This window comes from Humulus lupulus, chromosome 4 (assembly GCF_963169125.1).
Source record: "Humulus lupulus chromosome 4, drHumLupu1.1, whole genome shotgun sequence".
Lineage (NCBI taxonomy): Eukaryota > Viridiplantae > Streptophyta > Magnoliopsida > Rosales > Cannabaceae > Humulus > Humulus lupulus.
The window spans coordinates 112,794,858-112,815,180 of NC_084796.1; positions in this window are offsets into that span (position 1 = coordinate 112,794,858).

Sequence of the window (20,323 nt, forward strand, 5' to 3'; positions counted from 1 at the left end):
TTAAAAATAGACTCTCTCTCTCAGACGGTAGCGATTGCTTTTCCCAAACCTGGCTTCTCTCTATCAAACCTCTCTAGATCTCATGTGTTGAGTACATCTAGAGAGTCATAAATTTACCTTTTGAATCATACGTGCCCACACGTTGTTAGAAATATATTTTACAGGATCATAAATATTTTCATGTATGTTTCATATAAATCAAATAACAGAGTTTAAGAATCTTATTTTTACGCAGCGGATATTGAGACTTTTTTCTTCACTCTCTCTAACCCTTGTTACTTTTATCATCTAGACTAGGGTGGGCAATTCTTAACACATGAGATGAGAAAATTATGGAGAAGAAGAGAGTAGTGATGTGTGGCCACAATATGTCTCTTTTGAGTCTAAGTTTTTGTTTTTTCACACTTGACAACCGTAGAATTAAGTCCCTATTTATAGCAATATTTTAGGGTTAATTTAATTTAATTAAATAATTAAAATAATAGCTTAAAAATCCCTATATGGTTGAATATTAGATATTTTGCTAAGCCTTCCGATTTTTTCATTTTAAATTCAAAGCATAAAAGCTTTTTAATTTCAAATACTATTATTTTCTATAATTATATAATAAAACAAAACTCTTATTAATTAATTAAATAAATATAATATATATTATATGTTTTTATTAAAACTTTATGTATATAATTATACTCAAATAATAATTAATTAATTATAATTTGAACATTGATTTAATACTATTTATCAATTTGACACTAATTTGTCATAATTAATAAATTTGCCAAAAATTCTATTTTCTTGTCTAAAGTCCACATCTTAGTAAAACTGTCCAAAATTGACACAAAATAATTTTGGCAATCCTAATTGAAAATAAAATCAATTAATAGAGACTATCTAGATGATTTAATCAAAGGAATTGTGGGGACCATGAACCTATAAATTCAAGCTCCAATAAGTTACCGTAAAATTATTATCGAATAATATCACTACCTTATTAAATCTTCGTGACTCCACTAAAGACTTGGAATTGCACTCTTGAACTCATAGAACGCTTTACACTTAAAGTAAATATGTTATCCATTGTTACAACCATAATTTGTCATTCAATCCTCTATAGATGATCTACAACTGAGTTAGGTACAAATTATCGTTTTACCTCTCAATGTATCTTATCCTTAAATACCACTAAGTTCCTTGTAAATGATATTTACATGAACTTTAATCACAGAAATGAGTACTCAATCATTTAACTCGTTGAACCAAGCTTTAAGGTGATCATCATTTCAGTTCTTGCTAGAAGCTATAGATGTTCATATCTATGATTAACACTCCCACTCAATAATACTACCAAGTCCCCACAATTTAAGTAGGGGCTAGTCCGTAGGATAAGTTGGTAACGAACAAATCAAAGGACTTGAATAATACAATCAGTTAGAATACTAACCACTCCGAATTGAGATTGAATTGTCCTACGATCAACTTTATGATATGACTATATTCGATAATAATGGTACATTTACTTATCTATTTAAAGTCAATATCGGTCCAGTCCGATGTAACAAATATATCTGATCCTATCCACTTTACAAATGTTCTAGAAAGAACATAACACTACAATGTGGTAGACCATATCGTAGATTGACAAGTCAGTGTAAATCATGTGCACTAACTAATCTTAGGACTAACTTATTTTGAGCACATAATCATATTTATACTCCACTGTAATTACGTCACTATAAATATGATTAGCTAAATGATCGGGATTTAATAGAAGTTTTTATTAAACAAATAATCATGAAAATAAAACATGTGAGCAAAGTAATTGACCAAGTCAAAAAAGAATACTATTCTTTTATTGATAATAAAATGAGATTACAAAGAAATTGAGTTTTAATTACGGCATAAAACCCCAACAAACTCCCAGTTGCACTAATTGAAACTAATGCCTTAATTATACTATTCTCATTTCCTTGATATGCTTATAAAATGTAGCTTCTGGTAGTCTCTTTGTAAATGGATTCGCAAGATTGTCTTCAGATGCAATCTGCATAACTTTCACATCTCCCTTGGCCACATATTCTCGAATTATGTGATACTTCCTTTCTATATGCTTACTCCTCTTGCGACTTCGATGTTCTTTCGAGTTGGCTATCTCTCCTATGTTGTCACTGTTAGGAATGAGTTTCCTAAAACGCAGCGGAATGGTGGTGAGGTTGGCCCAGTTTACAACAAAAATTTTGTAACATATTTAAACTACCTTTAAGTATGCGGATCCATTAATATACATACATTAATCATAAGCAAGTTAAGAATAGAATTCATACCTCTTGAAGCCTATCAAGTGTCCTTGCTATCTTTTCGTAATAAGAACGATCTTCCTATCCAAGCTGCTCCTAGGTACTCACACCAAGATCTTCCAAAGTGTTCTCTACACCTCAAGAAGTGTGTGGGCACTTAGAGAATGAATGATAGTTTATTTGTGATTCTACTTGATGTACTCAACACATGAGATCAAGAGAATAGGCTTGAGAATTTGTTCTTTATTTTTCAGGGAGAGAAAACTATCGTTCTATTTTTCACAGAGCGAATCTTCGACTTAGTTTTCTGAGATTGGTTATTTTTATATTTTCTGATTAGTCATACTTAAAAGAAAATATTCAAAAATAAATATGTAACCAACTTACAATTTACCTTTTAATTAATTAATTATTTTATTAATGAAAATATCCAAAAACTAATTTTTGAATTATCCATTAATTAATTAATTAATTAAATAAATAAAAATGAAAATCCTATCCCTGAAAATAGCAGTACACGCCACTGTGTGTGCACGTGTAGCATCCCTATTTTTAGGGATGTTGGTTTTTTCAAATTTTATTTAATTGTTTTTTCAAACTTCTTTGTCAGATAAGATCTAACAACCTGATAACTAATTCAAATTTGAATTAAATATCTTTTTAACTAATTATCAAATATAATTAATTATTTGAATAAATATTAATCTTTTAAATTCAAATTTAATTTGAACTTATCAGATTATTATCTCCCACTCAAATAAAGATATTTAATTAATTCTACCAATTAATTAAATCCAATATTTTCAAAAATAAATATTTAATTTATTATAATTTCAAAAATTATAATTAATTAATTATATAATTAAATTTCGAAATTAATTTAATTATTTAATATAATTTTGAAAATTATACAATAATTAAATATTGATTAATTTTGTTAACTACAACTAATTTGTAATTAATTAATTAATCATTATTATCATATAATTACATATTTGGCCTGAAGAACAAATTTATTCTTAAATATGTCTTTAAACTATTTTTCCCTTCATATCAACTCTTACCTCGAATAGTGTTGATAGAGCCACTATGGGGACCTATGGACCTATAATTCCAAGCTCCAATAAATTTGAGATTATTAATTAAACTCTTTAATTAAATAATCTTAATTTATTAATCTCATGATTATTCCACTATAAATATGAGACTACACTCTTGTAATTATAGACATTTTATTTACTGAGTACTTTATAATTATAAAGCGTCCATTGATATAATCATTGCATACAAATTGACCCTCTAATAATGGTTCATAATTAGTCGAGAATAAAATTACCGTTTTACCCTTTTAATTATCCCTTGTTTCCTTAAGTATCATTGACTTTACTAGTGAAGGTTAATTCATAACTAAATTATGATTTTAAGTTCAATAACCTTTCAGTCCCAAAAGTCAACCCTTAAGAGAACCATCATTCAATCTCTTGCGAGAAGGCATAAATTCCATATCTGTATACTATGTCCCCAGCCATCTACATTAATGAGTTCTCAAAACAAAAGTTTCTAGCCTGATCATTCTGACAGACACTAGCGAGTGAATCAAAGAACTCATATAACATAAACAGGAGTTCATAGTAACTTCAGAATTAAGATCTATTTGTATATGATCATCAGTTGATATATTTAATTAATACTCCGAAATGGTATTTAACTAAGTATTAATAAACATATCTGATCCAGTTTTATATATTCTCTAATATATAAAGCACCTTCACTAAAGTGTCCTACCACACTAGTGATCCGGATCTAGATCACATGTATTCATAATACTAGTGGACCGTACTTGCGGTAATTAATCTAAAGATTCCATAACTTTATTTTACTACGAACTATTCAAGTTCATTTATTTCAAACACAATCCTCTCGTACCAATACGTGTTTGAGATCACATATATGAACTTAGAAAATTTTCTGATATTTACATAATATTATCACATAATAATATAGTCCATAAAATATATGCATAACAAATTCAATTCATTTATTTATTTCATAAAACAATGTCTACTACATATGCTTTCAGGGCACAATTCCCAACAGTCACAAAACAACACAAGAAGTTTATCCATATCTGGAATAACACCAATGTCTAAATAGAACTTCTTTAGCCAGACTATTTCCTTAGCTTCTTCAGATGCAACTATGTACTCACCCTCCATGGTGGAATCTGAGATCGTAGACTGTTTTACACTTCTCCATATCACAGATCCACCCCCAAGAGTAAACACCATTCCAGAAGTAGACTTCCTATCATCGACATCAGTCTAGAAATTTGAATTGGTGTAGCCTACAGGGTTTAGAACACCACCATTGTAGACTAACATATAATCCCTACTTCGTCTTAAATATTTAAGGATATGCTTAATTGTTATCCAATGTTTGGGTCTTGGATTTGAGTGATACTTGCTCACTACTCCCACTGCATAGCAGATATCTGGTCTAGTACACAACATAGCATACATCAGGCTTCGAACTACATATGCTTAATGAACTTTTCTCATCGCATCATCCTCTTTAGGAGTCTAGGGAGACTACTTCTTTGAAAGATGAATTCCATGGTGGGATGATAGACGTCATTTCATGGAATTTGACATTGAGAAACGTTCAAGCACTTTATCAATGTAAGCTGCTTGAGATAGAGCTAAGAGTTTGTTCTTTCTATCCCTAATGACCTGGATACATAGAACATAAATCCTTCATCTGGAAATGAATGTTCAGCCAATTCTTCACATCTGATAATTTCTTAACATTGTTTCCAATGAGTAAGACATCATCTACATAAAGAACCATGAATACCACTATTTGATTTGCCCTTAGTTGGTAAACACAAGGCTCATCAATATTTTGTTCAAAGCCATAGGTTTTGATTATCTCTTCAAACCTAAGATTCCAGGAACGAGAAACTTGCTCAAGTCCATAAATGGACCTATTCAACTTGAAAACTTTTCCTTCTTGTCCAGCTACTTTAAATCCTTCTGGTTTATCCATATAAATGATTTCATCAAGCTTCGCACTAAGAAAAGTTGTCTTGACATCAATTACTCATAGTCGAGAGCGGCTGGTATGGATAGGTGAATGGACTTGAGCATGGCTACCAGACTAAACATTTCCTCATAGTCCATGCCTTCTCTTTGGATATAACCCTCTGCCACTAATCGAGCTTTATAAGTTTCGATCTTTCCATCAACATCTCGTTTCATCCTTTAGAACCACTTGCACCCAATGACCCTAAAGTCACCAGGTGCTTCCACAAGATCCCAGAGATAATTTGAGTACATGGACTCCATTTCCTGTTTCATGACTTCGAGCCATAGTTCATTTTCAAGGCTAGCCATTGCCTGTTTGAAAGACAATGGATCATCGTCACCAGTGTCACCAATAATCATATTGGTTTCACCATCCAAACCATAGCGAATTGGGTTCTTAGAAACCCTCCCACTATGACGAGGCTGCATGACAGTTTGCTCAAGAATAGTGGTAATTTATTCATTTAAATTGACTTGTGTAGGTTGGACATGAAGAGTGGGAATTTCATCATCAACTTGCGTTGATGTAATGATCCAACTTGTAAGTCCTAATTTTCCACGGGCTATTAGCAAGTTGAGATAAGACATAATTATATCAGCCACGTGGCTGGAGCTGCTGTTGTCAGGTCCTACCCCTTTAGCTCGAGGTAACCAAAGGTTTATCAAGATTATTTAAGGGCCGAGTCAGGTTAATAAAGACCGCAGGTCAAGAAGGCGTCCAGCTCGAGGCACGAGCTGGAGTTGGAAGCTGTGACCCTTTATAAAGTCAACCACGCAATGTAAACGTGCATATATCAGACATCACGTGTCTGATATATCCCTGAATTCTCGGACACGCTGCATGAGCGTGCGTGTTCAGGCACCCGCGACTGGGTTGGGCCGTGCGGCCCATTATCCCCTTACCTATTGATTAGACCACACTTCATTTGTCAGGTTTTAGGAATTAATCATGAATGTCACAGAAGTGACATGATGGGTAAGAAGGTCATGGGATGACCCCCCCTTACCAACTCCCAGGTGCCCTCTCCTATAAATATGGAGACCCTGGGAGTTGCAAAGGGTGGATTCTATTGTGTAACGAAATACCCTGTAAAGAATACCAGAAATATAGCAATAATATTGGCTGGTGGAGTAGAAGGATTTTAACCTTTGAACCACCTAAAAACGTATGTGTGTCATCAGTCCATTTTAAGATCATTCATCTGTTTCGGTTCATTATTTAGCACTAATCCCTTTCTCTTATTTTATTAATTACATGTTGGCAAAGAACTGCGTCAACAGTTTGGTGCTTTCATTGAGAGCTTGTTAGATTGGTGCTATCGCAAATATCCAACTATGGTGACCACTCGATCGAGACACGGTAACGAGGCGGAACAACATGATGGGCAGGAGGCTCATCATGCCGCCATATCCGGTGAGCAAAACCTCGAAGTTCAGCAGCGGCCGGGCAAGCAGCCAATAGGCCAGGATGACACTGGAAGTTCGGCACCCCGGCCACCTAATCCAAACCCGGACTTTTACACGGCGGTAGAGATGGAAAATGCTCAGCTGAGGAGTCAGCTGGCGAAAGCCAATCAGCAGATTAAGGAGGTGTTGGCCCGACTACCCCCTCTTACAACCGATGCTAACGTCGGAAAGAGGCAAGGCGAGACTCATAAGTCCCGCCGGGGTAATCGGTCCAGGCCTAGCCGCTCGGCCAGACCTCCGACACCCAACTTTACTCCTTCATCGCACCGCCGAGAGGCAAACTTCGAAGAACTACCCAGGGCTGAGAAACAGTATAGCCGCTCGGTTCGAACTTCAACTCCCAGCTCACAGCCAGCCTCGAGCGCTCCAAGGAAGGCTCGAGGGAATTCTCGAAGGAGATTCGGGGAGAGCTCACAGCGACAGCCCATCCCAGCCAGCCGTCCTGCGCCCCGTTCAGATCGCCAGGTGCTAGGCCCGCAAGTTGGCAGGGCCGAAGGGCCCCTACCTAACCTGATCCGCCCTGATGGGACCAGGATTGCATCCCCCGTTAGACATCCTCCTTCACCAATAAGATATCCATCTTCTCCTCGGCCTATCCGGGATATCCCAGCTTATGGGAGCAGCAGGAGAAACCCGCCTTCCGCAGGACCTTCCCATCGTAGCAGGGCGCCCAGAGAAGTCCCAGATCCTCACCCCCAGGGGCGGGCTCCGAGCTTCTCTAACAGGAGCTACTGGACCGGAAGTCACCGAAGTGACCTTTCTGGCGGAGACCTGCGCCAACGCCTAAGCTCGGCGCAAAGTCCTCAAGCCACCCTAAGGGGTGACCTACGAGATCGCCTTAACTCTCATAGGGGGGACCCGGTAGGAAGTGGCAGCCATTCTCGCTCGAGGGGAGACCTGTCCGAGGAACGTAACGACGGGAATGTCCCAAACAACCTATCTCAAGATAGGAGGGGCAATAACCCACCAAACGTATACAATGGATTCAGAGCTGTTGAACAGCCCTGGAATAACCAAGGAGATCAGGACAAAACCCTTGAGCGCCTGGCTCAGATGGAGGAGCTGATGAGGAAGCTCCTATCGGAGAAAGAAAAAGACGAATATGATTCGGGGGACGAGCTTGAGCTCTTCGCCCCCAGCATAGCAGCAACGGCATACCCGCCCGGTTTCCGTATGCCGCACCTGTCCAAATTCAACGGAGATAGAGATCTGTCATATCATCTGGGTATGTTCAATACCCTGATGATGGCCCACAACATTGGCCCCGAGCTGAGGTGTCTGATATTTCCCTCCACACTGACTGGGCCGGCCAGACAGTGGTTCAAACAAAATAAGAAGCAGTCAATCAACTCCTGGAAAACTTTCTCTGTTGACTTCAAAAGAGCATTCCGAGCCTCCCAGGCTGCCTGCATGAAGGCCAACTCCCTGGCTAACGTGAGGCAACAACCCAACGAGCCTTTGAAGGCTTACCTGAGCAGGTTCGCGAACGTCGCTGCTCGGGCCAGAGACGCAGATGACAGTTCCAAGCTCATGGCTTTGAGGACTGGGATCCTCGTCGGAGGGGGACTCTGGAATGAAATACAAAGGAAGGGAGTCAACTCAGTAAATGAATTCCTAAATAAGGCCCAGTGGTGGATCAACTTGGAGGAGGCCCAAGCCTCAGCTGCAGGAACCAGCCAGGTCCCTGAGCAGCCTACTGGAGTGGGAACGGAGGTCGTGACAGCGACCCAGAACGTTACACAGAATAACCAGTTCGGTGGAGGCAAGAGAAAGGGGAACGGCGAGGGCAACCAGCACGACCCAAAGAAGAATAAGTCCGTAGAAAAATTTAATCCGGTCTATGCGATTTACACGGAGCTCACCCACTCTAGGGAGAACATCTTCCTAGCAAACTCTGCTCGCCTCCCCTGGAAGAAGCCGGAGCTGTTAAAGCACCAGAAGGGGAAGCGAGACACCTCCAAGTTTTGCCGTTTCCACAATGACGTTGGCCACAATACCGATGATTGTAGACACCTGAAAGATGAGATCGAGACTCTCATCAGAGCCGGACCCTTGGCTCAGTATGCGCGGAACAGGGTTCCAGCAAGTTGACCTGCTCCGGAAGTCCCGGTCAGTCAGCCCGGGTCTCGGGTAGATCAAGACGTCCCTCCTCCAGTGATAGGAGGAGAGATATCCACAATCTCTGGAGGTCCTCATTTTCTGGCACGAGCAGGGGTGCCCAAAAGAGGTACGTCAACGAACTCAAGGCTCATAATGGAGTAGAGTTCGTCCCCGAGCAGCATCTGCCAAAGCAGCATCGATTGGAAAGGCAACCAATCATTTTTACTGAAGAAGATGCTAGCCATGTTCAGTTCCCTCATAACGACCCTCTGGTCGTAGCAGTGCAGCTCTCTAATCGGAGGGTTAGGAGAGTGCTGATCGATAATGGGAGCTCGGTAAACCTTCTATTCCGGTCCATGCTGGAGAAGATGGGTTTGACTGTCGCCGAGCTGAAGGCGACCTCAATGATGCTGTATGGTTTCTCGGGAGAAGGATCAGCGGCTATAGGGACGATCGAGCTGGTGATCACCTTAGGAGAAGGACCTCGGACAGTCTCAAAACTCCTTGAGTTCGTGGTCATCGACTGCCCCGCCGCATACAATGCCATTTTGGGTTGACCTACACTTATAGCTTTTGAAGCCATCACCTCCGTTCGCCACCTTGCGCTGAAATTCCCTTCTTCCACAAGGATATGCACGGTCCGTGGCGATCAGCTTGCTGCCAGGGAATGCTACAACATTTCCATGAAGGGAAAATCGAAACCTGGGCAGCTAACAATGGCCGTCCAAGGTGGAGAAGAGGAATCTCAGGAATCTTTGACTAATCCTGAGATTGAAAAACCTCAGAGCGCCGAAGGGGAAAGTATCGTCCTAAGTGAGGATATTGACCCCCGAATAGGCGAGGACAAGTCCGAGCTCCAAGCTATTGAAGAGCTCGAGGAAGTAAATATCGATCCGCAAAATCCCTCACGGATGGTTAAGCTCGGGAAAAACCTCTGTGGCAAGAGGAAGGCGGAGCTGATCACATTTATGCAGGATAACCTGGATGTGTTCGGATGGTCACACGAGGACATGGTGGGAATCAGTCCAAAGGTCATCATGCACACCCTTCATTTGGATAAGAGCGTTCCTGCAAAGTCCCAGAAACAGAGGCACCTAGGAACAACTCGGGCTGAGGCCTTAGAAGAAGAAGTAGCCGGGCTCAAGAAATGCGGCTTTATCCGTGAAGCCAAGTTTCTGGTTTGGGTCGCCAATCCTGTGCTGGTGCCGAAGCCCAACGGGAAATGGCGGACCTGCATCGAATTCTTCGATCTGAATAAAGCCTGCCCCAAAGATTGTTTTCCCTTGCCAAGGATCGACCAATTGGTGGACGCCACGGCGGGGCACAAACTCATGTACTAAGGCTATAATCAGATCGCCATGAACCCGGCAGACCAGGAGCACACCAGCTTCATGACCCCAACTAACGTCTATTGTTACAAGGTTATGCCGTTCGGACTGAAGAATGTTTGTGCTACATACCAGAGATTAGTGAACAGAATGTTTGCCAACCAGATCGGGAAGAGCATGGAAGTGTACGTTGATGGCATGCTGGTCAAGTCAAAGACTGCCGATAACCATGTTTCCAACCTGGAAGAATGCTTCAAGATACTAAGAGAATACGGCATGAGGCTTAACCCTCAAAAGTGCACTTTCGGGGTCGCGTCTGGAAAATTCCTGGGTTTTATTGTCAACACTAGAGGAATCGAGGCGAACCCCGATAAGATCAGGTCATTGCTCGAGCTTCCCTCACCCAGGTCGCGTAAGGATGTTCAAGGCCTGATAGGAAGGGTGGCAGCCCTTAATCGGTTTATTTCAAAATCCACCGACAAGTGCCTGCCATTCTACAACCTACTCCGAGGAAATAAGAAGTTCGAATGGACAGAGGAGTGCGAGAGTGCTTTCCTCGACGACCTGAAGGCACATCTGGCCGAGCTGCCCGTATTGTCCAAGCCAAAGGCAGGAGAGCCTATTTTCCTTTACCTAGCTATCACAGAAGATACAGCTAGTGCCGTATTGGTCCGAGAAGAAGACCGGGTTCAGAAACCGGTCTACTACATCAGCAAGAGACTTCTCGGGGCCGAATCCCGATACCAGTTGATGGAAAATTTGGCGTTCTGTCTTATCACAACCTCCCAAAAGCTCAGGCCGTATTTCCAGTTCCACTCAATACACGTCATGACCGATCAACCTTTAAGGCAGGTTTTGCAAAAACCTGAAGCATCGGGCCGCCTGTTGAAATGGGCCATCGAACTCAGTCAGTTCGAGATTTTGTACACCCCTCGAACTTCTATAAAGAGTCAGGCCCTGGCCAATTTTGTGGCAGAGTGCATAGGATTCAGGGAGGATCCTGTGGAAGGGTCACCCCAGGTCACCTCGACCCAGGCGTCATGGAAGATCTTCGTGGATGGCTCATCTAATGAGAACGGCTCCGGGGCTGGAATCATTTTGATATCCCCAGAAAGGCATAGATTCCACTCGGCGCTGAGATTCGGATTCATGGCCTCCAACAACGAGGTCGAGTATGAAGCTTTGCTGGCCGGGCTAAGGATAGCCCAGGAGCTGAAGGCCAGCTCCGTTCAGTGCTTCAGCGATTCCCAGCTCGTGGTAAACCAGGTGCTAGGTGAGTATCAAGCATGGGGAGCCAAGATGCTGCTCACCTGGCCAAGGTAAAAGTCGAACTGTCCGTGTTTGAACGAGGCTCAATCAAGCAGATACCTCGAGAGCAGAACGCTAATGCAGATGCCCTTGCCAAGCTCGCTACCTCCGGGGAGACGGAGGCTTTGGGGTTAGTACTGGTAGAGTTCCTGGAGAAGCCAAGTATAGAAGAGGCCGGGGTGGAGGTCGAGATGATCGACGCCAGACCGACCTGGATGACCCCCCTCCTCGAGTATCTCACCAAAGGAAAGTTACCCGAGGGGCGTAATGACGCACGGCGGGTACTGTACCAAGCTCCAAGGTATACGATAGTAGATGGGGTGTTGTACCGACGTGGGCATTCCCTACCTCTCCTACGATGTGTTCTGCCAGGTGAAGCAAAGGCCATCCCGCAGGAAGTGCACGAGGGTTTTTGTGGGGATCACACTGGGGGGCAAAGATTGGCCTTAAAAGTCTTAAGGCAAGGGTATTACTGGCCCACTCTATCAAAGGACTCGATCTCATACGTCAAGAAATGTGACAAGTGCCAGCGATTCGCCACAGTTGCCCGAGCTCCTCCAGTCGAGCTGAAGATGATCTCGTCCCCATGGCCATTTGCGGTCTGGGGAATCGACTTGGTCGGCGCCCTCCCCACGGGAAAGGGCGGGGTCCGCTATGCCGTGGTGGCTATTGACTACTTCACGAAGTGGGCTGAGGCAGAACCTTTGGAAACAATAACTTCCAAGAAAGTCCTCGACTTCTTGGTCAAGAGCATTATCTGTCGATTCAGGCTACCCAAGAAAATCGTATCCGACAATGGGACTCAGTTCGACAGCGACCTCTTCACCGAATTTTGCGAAAGGTACGGAATTGTGAAAAGCTTCTCATCCGTTGCCTATCCCCAGGAAAATGGCCAGGTCAAGGCTGTCAATAAGACGTTAAAGGTGAGCCTTAAGAAGAGACTAGACGAAGCCAAGGGGGTCTGGCCGGAACAGCTCCCCCAGGTTCTGTGGGCATACCGGACCTCGCATCGGACTCCTACGGGTCATACTCCTTTCTCTCTCACTTTTGGGAGTGAAGCAGTCCTCCCTGTCGAGATTAAGGTATCTTCGCATAGAGTCGAGGTGTATGACCAGGACCGCAACCACGAACTACTTTGCGCGTCCTTCGACCTGATTGATGAAAGACGAGAAGATTCGCAGCTTCAGCTCGCGCATTACCAGAAAAAAATCACTCGTTATTTCAACTCAAAGGTCAAAAAACACGCCTTTAGCATTGGCGACCTAGTCCTCAAGAGAGTCTTCTTAGCCGGTAAGGATCCCAAAGATGGAGTATTGGGACCGAACTGGGAAGGGCCATATCAAATCACCGAGGTCATAAAGGAAGGAACTTACTGTTATACCCAAAAATTGGAGATCAATGACGTGGCAATAGAGGTGACAAATGGCAGTACATGGTCCGTAAAAGACACATTAAATAGTCAATAAATACATTGACTCCTCAGAGTTGTGATAAAGTGACCCTGTAGACTGACGAAGAATTTGGACTGCTTGAAAGATGTCATAACCAAGCCAAGTGCACCTTGGTCCGAGGAACGCTAAGGAGAGTGCATCCTAGGAGGCTAAGGAGAATGCATCCTAGGAGAGCTAAGGAGAGTGCATCCTAGGTGGCTAAGGAGAATGCATCCTAGGAGGCTAAGGAGAATGCATCCTAGGAGAGCTAAGGAGAATGCATCCTAGGAGGCTAAGGAGAATGCATCCTAGGAGAGCTAAGGAGAGTGCATCCTAGGAGAGCTAAGGAGAGTGCATCCAAGGAGAACTCAAGAGAGTGGTCCTAGGAGACCCCAAGAGGGTGGTCCTAGGAGACCCCAAGGATTTGGTCCGAGGAGAAACATGGCATGCTAGAGGAGAGTGCCATGTTAGAGGAGAGAAGTGCATGTCCTACCACCATGCACGTCCGACCAACAAATGTTTGTCCTACCACCATGCACATGTTTGACCAGCACTTGCTTGGGTGGTCAGTAGGAGGTGCATCAACTAGCTAGAGGAGACTAAGTCAAGATTCCCAGAAACAACTTCAACAAGATATGCGGGAATCTCTCATTCTTCCCACAAATGGGGGGTTTGTTACATTTTGAATTTTGAATGTTTCTTTGTAATTTAAATGTAATAAATATAATAAAATATCCCGGTCCTAGGGGATACCGTATGTATGACCCTAAGCCTATAAATAGAGGGCCTATGGGATTAGATAGGGGCTTCTTCTGCTTCTTCTTTCTAGAGAGAGAAAATTTGGGTCTGAGTATTCTAGAGAGAGAAAACTTGGGTCTGAGTATTCTAGAGAGAGAAAGTGCTGGCATTTGAAAGAATTCTTGTATCTTTGCAATCTGTACTGGAGAAACTCAGTTGGCTCAGTCCATCTGATCTTGAGTACAGATCTATAAATCACAACTCTAAGTGGATTAGGCTATTACTGACAATCGGGGCTGAACCACTATAAAAATTGCTGTGTTATTTATTTTCTGTTCAAAACCCGTCTGTGTCGTTTTATTTTCTCTTGAAGGTTTGTCGTTTTTGACGTTCTCACGTCGTTGGCCAAAAACGTGGTCAACACTTACAAATTAGCTCGACTCAATGGAGAAGCAGTCCCACGAACCTGGAACGCTATTCATTTGAAGAAATATTATCAGTAGCACCCTTGTAAGGCTTAAAGGCCACTTTTTTTTTTTTTTAAGCAATGAGAGTTAAATCTTTGTTTATTATTGTGTATATTTGTGGGTGTAATCTCAAGTAACCACGAAAGACCCTTTCCTAGTTACTTGGGGGGCATATGGTGCCTGGATATAACCAGGTCGCCTTAAAGGCTTAGAAGTTGATTCAAATCAATTGATCGATGTTTTTCTTAAAAAACACGAGATATTGATTAAGGATTAACGCGAACTAAGTCTTTTCCTGGATATAACTAGGTCGGCTCAAAACTTAGAAGTTGATTCAAATTGATTAATCAGTGTTTTTCTTAAAAAGCACAAGATATTAGTCAAGAATTAACACGAACTAAGTTTTGAAACTAACCTTCCTGGACATAACCAGGTCCTAAAACTTAGAAGTTGATTCAAATTGATTAATCGGTGTTTTTCTTAAAAAGCACAAGATATTAGTCAAGAATTAACATGAACTAAGTTTTGAAACTAATGTCCTGGACATAACCAGGTCCTAAAACTTAGAAGTTCATTCAAATTGATTAATCAGTGTTTTTCTTAAAAAGCACAAGATATTAGTCAAGAATTAACACGAACTAAGTTTTGAAACTAACATCCTGGACATAACCAGGTCCTAAAACTTAGAAGTTGATTGAAATTGATTAATCGGTGTTTTTCTTAAAAAGCACAAGATATTAGTCAAGAATTAACATGAACTAAGTTTTGAAACTAACGTCCTGGACATAAACAGGTCCTAAAACTTAGAAGTTGATTCAAATTGATTAATCGGTGTTTTTCTTAAAAAGCACAAGATATTAGTCAAGAATTAACATGAACTAAGTTTTGAAACTAACGTCCTGGACGTAACTAGGTCATAAAACTTAGAAGTTGATTCAAATTGATTGATTGGTGTTTTTCTTAAAAAGCACAAGATATTAGTCAAGAATTAACACGAACTAAATTTTCAAACTAACGTCCTGGACATAACCAGGTCCTAAAACTTAGAAGTTAATTCAAGTTGATTGATCGTTGTTTTTCCTAAAGAGCACGAGATATTATATCAAGAATTAACGCGAACTAAGTTTTCAAGGAAGTGTCCGGGGAGCAACCAGGACTTGTCTTAAGAAAAAGATAAACAAACTAATACTATTACCAAAGTGCATAGAGGCAAAAGGATATAAACCAATTAAAAGCAAAAATTGATAAAGCCAATTGTCTCGAGGTGAAAAATCCTCATACAAAAATTACAAAAAATATATATATAATAAATGCGTTCAAAAAAGAAAGGCCCTAGGCCCCACCGGGCTGCTCCGTTGAGGTCACCGTCTCACCCTCCTGCTTGACCGTTACAGAGGTCTCCCCGGTCTCAGAGGGCGCCTCTTGCTGAAGACAAGCTTTAAACCCCTCCAGGAAGGGCTCCCAGACATCCGCTCCTAGGAAGGAGAAGTCACCGTCCGGGTTGAAGACCCAGCAGTGGTATAGCATGTCCTCCATAGCGGAGCTGGAAGCTGCCTTCTCCGTTGCCAAGGCGGCCTTGGCCTCCGTGGCCTCAGTTTTTGCAGAGTCTAGTGTGGCCCGGCCAGCCTTGGACTCCTTGAGTTCGGCCGTTACAGCTTCTAGCGCGGCCTTGGTAGCCTCGACCTCTTGCAGCTTGGGACGGGACGCGTCCAGCTCAGCCCGCGTGGCCGCCAAGGCATCCTTAGCCTCCTGTTCCTGCTTTTGGGCAGTCTTCAGGGTGGCCAAGGTAGTCTGCTGGGCGGCCAGAACAGCTTGATGCTCACCCCTCATGTCCTCGAGCTGAGCCTTGGACCTGGATATGCTCCGGTGAAGAGCCAAGGCACCATACAAAGCAAAGAGGCAACTGCCTTAGAAAAAAAAGAAAGAACGTGCGATGCATGGTAACCAAAGAGTACAAAATGTAAAGCCAGCTTACCGTTAGAGCCATTCCCAATGAAGACTCCATCACGCTCTCTGGGCTCCTTGTTTCGATCACCCGCAGGTCCCTTTCGGTGGCGCCGTAGTAGTGGTTGACGGTGTAGGTCGCCGTCTCGTACACCGTCCCCCGAAAGACGTCAGGAATTTTCTCCAAGGCCTGGGGGTCCACCGGAATGCGCACCTCGGGGACTGCATTTGCCAAAATCCCGGGCTCCGCTTCCATATCACGAACAAAGGCAGGAGCTCGTGGAGGGGGCGGGGGCATCTTCTCCACTGCGGCAGGAGGTGGAGGTACCTTGGCCTAGGCAGCTGGGGTCTGATCTTTCCCCTTTGCAGGGGACTTGGATGGTGTCCCAGCAGCTTTCTTCGCCACCCGGAGCTTCTTCATTTTGGGTCCAGAGGCCCCAGCAGAAGAGTTCCCTCCAGTGAACATAGCTCACAGGTCTCTGTTCCCGGGCTAAGACATTTCCTCTGGCAAAACAAAGACAACATTAGTATACAAGTAAGCATTTATGCAAGAACAACAAAAATAAGGGGGGAAAAGCGGAACTCAAGTATATATATTGAAAGGGATCCTACCCCCCGAGCTAGAAGAGGAATCTATGGTCACGACCATCGGCCCCGGAGCTCCTGCAGGGGAATCTAAGACAATGAATTCGCGAGCTGGAACAAGTTCTGGGTCCGAATCTAGTTCGGGACTAGACTCTTCTACATATTACCTAAAACCCGGAGCTACAGTACCCTCCCGAAGAGAGGGCCACGACCGGAGATTAGTCCCATACTCCTCAAAGAGGGCCGACCTAAAGGCTAAGGTGTTGTCTACGACTACAGTACCCCTAGGGCGGCTACTCTCGTAATCCAGCATGAGCGGGTCGACGCACTGGAGTAGGGTTATGTCGAGGTCTGGGTCATTTCGATGGCGTTGGATGGGATTAAACCTAGCTAACCGAGGGTCAGCGGTTGCCCTATCTAATTCCCTGAACATGTAAGGATTACCTTGCCTAGAGGGACCTGCGGCTGCTCCGGATCGGATCCTCTCCTCGTCCGTTCTTTGGGCGACCTCCAGCGCCCGCTTCCTCCTCGTCCTTACGAGGGGCACCTCGTCCTCATCCTCTCCTTCCCCCGCGGCCTCCTCCTCGGGGATGGGCCTCATCTTGTGAGCTGGGGGAAGCCCTCGGGGTCTCCTTAGGGCCAAAGTCTGGCCTGGAGAGATCAGTTTGCACGCCAACATCGTCTCGTCTGTCATGAGCTGGCGATAGTCCTTTTCACTGGGGGGCAGACCAGCCAGTGTCTCGTACTGACTCCCGAGGATCACAGACTTGTCTGTCCTCGCGAAAATGGCTGCAGAATTGTTCTAAGTCAGAAACTGATAAAGGGGAGCTAATCAATACTTAACCTACGAGCTAAGAGTAAAAGGTACTTATGAGGACGGTTGAAGTAATGAAGTTCGCAGTTGCAAAACCCCTTGGACATAAAGAACTGGTCTTTCAAGTCATTGGGGTGGCTGGGCAGCTCGATGACCGCAGCCGTGTTTGGGAAGCGGGTCAGGTAGTAGAACCCGTCGCCTCACCCTCGCTGCTCCAGGCTGGCCTTGAGGCAGAAAAAATATAAGATGTCCGCCGGAGTGGGGACCTCCCATTCCTGTTTCAGGAATAGATATCTCAACCCCGCCAACAAATGGTAGGAGTTGGGGGGGAGTTGGAAAGGAGGCAACTTCACGTAGTTGAGGAAGTCGGTGAAGTATTGGTCCAGCGGGAGGAAGGCCCCAGCCTTGAAGTGCTCATCACTCTAAGCCGCATATTCCTTGTCAAGCGGCGCGCAGCTCCGCTCACCTTCTGCGGGAGGTCGGGCGATCAGGGCGTCCCTCCCTAGCTCGATGTTGTGGGAAAGGAATATCTTATTCACTTTCCCCTGGTCGGTGATCTTCGAGATGATCCTCTCGGCCTCGAAGAAAGCATCGGGCGCCACCTCAAGCTCCTGCTCCACGGCCGACCCGAAGACGGGGATTGGGGAGTCTGTCATCACCTCATTTCCTTTGGATTGTTGGGAGGACGAGCTGCCTGCGGTCTTCTTAGGAGCGTTCTTCTTGGGTCCCATCTGGTCGCCTAGGGAACAAAAGAAGAAATTTTAGAAAGGGTGACCTAAACATAAGAAAGAATCTGAAGAGAAGTGTTTCCTCTGCACGGGCTGAGGTAAGCTCAGCCCGTGGAGAGTGAGACCACGCGGTTCTATGAACACGCGCCTGTGCTCCCAACAGATCCCCGATTATTCGGAATTCGTGTGTCAGAAGGCTCAGGATAAAAGTTTGCCTTGGAAGGAAAGTTTCAGTAGGCAAGAAGTGCAAAACCGCTTGTGAAGCGTGTCCCCTAAGCTACCCGGTTTTGCACCCAAAATGCTGGATATTTTAAACAAGCATACCAAAAAATATCCTACCCAGAAGATTTCCCCAGAAAGCACACCTTATGAACCATGCTCCTAAATGGTTTTCTTCTACAATCGATGCCCTAAAATAAAAACCTACACCCTCCATACTCAAAAATACCAGCAGAATATTGCATGCAGTTACAGTAACTATTTACCTAGGCTACAATGAAAAGAAAATTTAAAACATGCACAGTCAGAAAACTTGCGAAGTGTTTTGCTGTGGGGGAGATGAAGGGGTTGTCTGGGTTGGGGCCTCGACGGGATAACTGGTACCAAAACCTCAAAGGAGCCCTTGCACCTGATCTTCTGGAATGCTGGGAACGGTAACCGGGAGAAAAAGAGGGTTTTTTGAGGGTGAGAAGAGAGAAGAAGATGGGAAATTTAGAAAATTTTCAAATAAACGGGTGGCCCATGCGTAAGGTGGCCACCCCTTTTATATACGTGAAAGGCCATGTGAGGAGGGCCGTTGGATTGCCCTAATGTGGGATCCGAGGCTCTCCACTCGAAAGGCGAAACGACGGCTGAGTATAGGCTAGGCCATTTAATGCAGTTCTCGGAAGACGTACCGTTACCAACCACGATGCTCCACGTATTTGGCGCTTGCGTAATAGGTGGAATATGGAGAGTCCATGGAGAAGCCTAAAAGCCCCCACTGTGGCCCCAGATGATGTCGTGTGCCACGAGCAGAGGCTTGGGGGGAAAATGTACGCCCTAATTTTCCACGGGCTATTAGCAAGCTGAGATATGGCATAATTATATCAGCCACGTGGCCGGAGCTGCTGTTGTGAGGTCCTACCCATTTAGCTCGAGGTAACCAAAGGTTTATCAAGATTATTTAAGGGCCGAGTCAGGTTAATAAAGACCGCAGGTCAAGAAGGCGTCCAGATCGAGGCACGAGCTGGAGTTGGAAGCTGTGACCCTTTATAAAGTCAACCACGCAATGTAAACGTGCATATATCAGACATCACGTGTCTGATATATCCCTGAATTCTCGGACACGTCGCATGAACGTGCGTGTTCAGGCACCCACGACTGGGTTGGGCCGTGAGGCCCATTATCCCCCTTACCTATTGATTAGACCACACTTCATTTGTCAGGTTTTAGGAATTAATCATGAATGTCACAGAAGTGACATGATGGGTAAGAAGGTCACGGGATGACCCCCCTTACCAACTCCCAGGTGCCCTCTCCTATAAATATGGAGACCCTGGGAGTTGCAAAGGGTTGGATTCTATTGTGTAACGAAATACCCTGTAAACAATACCAGAAATATAGAAATAATATTGGCTGGTGGAGTAGAAGGATTTTAACCTTTGAACCACCTAAAAACGTATGTGTGTCACCAGTCCATTTTAAGATCATTCATTTTTTTCGGTTCATTATTCAGCACTAATACCTTTCTCTTATTTTCTTAATTACCTGTTGGCGAAGAACCGCGTCAACACAACTAATTCTAAGACTTTGGACCATTAAAACTACTATACATAGACACTATTCTTAAGAAAACATACATACGAAACATTCATAACTTTATTAAAAACTATAATGTTGAAATTCATAAATTCGGGGTATGGGATCCCATTGTTTGAAAATAAAACATAACTTTAAACTTTAAATGAAATTGTTTACAAAACCAAGTGCGGAAAATACATAGAAACATAATTAAAAAGACTGAAAATAACGTCGTCTTTGAATCGTTCACGCAAT